Source organism: Olea europaea, chromosome 12 (genome assembly GCF_002742605.1).
Source record: "Olea europaea var. sylvestris chromosome 12, O_europaea_v1, whole genome shotgun sequence".
Taxonomy (NCBI): Eukaryota; Viridiplantae; Streptophyta; class Magnoliopsida; order Lamiales; family Oleaceae; genus Olea; species Olea europaea.
In genome coordinates, this window is record NC_036248.1 from 19,693,865 (window position 1) to 19,695,162 (window position 1,298).

Genomic DNA, 1,298 nt, shown 5'->3' on the forward strand with positions numbered 1-1,298 from the left:
ATTTCGGTGCATTTGTCTTAACTATAAATATAAATGTCTCAAAATCTTGCTATCAATTCTTCTTGAACTAGTTAGTATGTACAGTAAAAAATAATTATAGAACAATTGTATATAGAAATTGATATTATACTATACGATTCTCTTCAACGAACATTACCAATTTTCCTTTCAATTAGCTGCCACGTTTTAAATCGAGCTTTTTGGTGTATACTTGACGTGTAAGATTCTGACGTGTGGCTCCTCCCAATCACACGCTTCATTATCTCACAATTAAATAAAAGTATTTAAGAACTATAATTCCCAATTATTACTTTTGAAATTTGAAATGATTGGATTCTACTTAAGTTTCGCCGTTGATTGATTAGTTTCTTGTTTACTTGTCCTGTTATTGTGTCACCGAGATGGGGTGAGCCCAATGCGTCTTTCTATTTTGTGTTTAAATTTTATTTATAGCAATTATGTCGAGGTTGAAAGAATCATGTTTATTGTACAATGATTTTTATAACAAGTTTGACAATATGTTACGTGGCAGGTTATCATTGAACAGTTTGAAAAATACTTTATCTTTCCCATCAATACTTTTTTAAAATATACACCATTGTCAAGTATGTTGTACAAATTCATTGTACAAATGGCTTAATCCAGATTGAAAACTTGTATTAACTACATGAATAAAAAATGCATAATTACAAACAAAAAAGGAAAATATTTTCTTAAATAATTCTGCACTTGAATTAAAAAGCATAAGAACCACTTAGAGATAATTTTTCACATTAAATGAATATAAATACATGAGGGTCTAAGCTAATATTCTTAATAAAATTCACATTTTTAAATGTAAAAGATCATTTCATCAAAGTAATTGCAATTTCTAAACATGTACAACTTTCAAATTTTATAACAAGTGGCAGTCTTTTGACCAAAAAATTATTGAAAATTTGCTAAATCCCAGAGATCAATTGTATATATATTTTTTTAATGAGTAATGATATGCAGTATTACTAATGATCAACAATATAGGTGAAAGTCGCCCCCAGGGCACTCTTCAAGTGGTAAAAGGTGAGGGTGGAGAAATTCAATTTTGCTTGAGGCCGTCGCATCAAGGGTTCGAATCCTGAAATATGGATTTGGCTCTTGGGTAAGTGCAAGTGTACAAGTAGCCTTCCACCCTGTACCCTTAGAGACATAACCTGCGATTTACCTCCCTCACGATGCTCCACGACAGGGGCGGTGGAGGACCCTTAAGGTTGGGGTTCAACCCTTTTTTTTTTTTTTATATTAACAAAATAAGTGAAAGT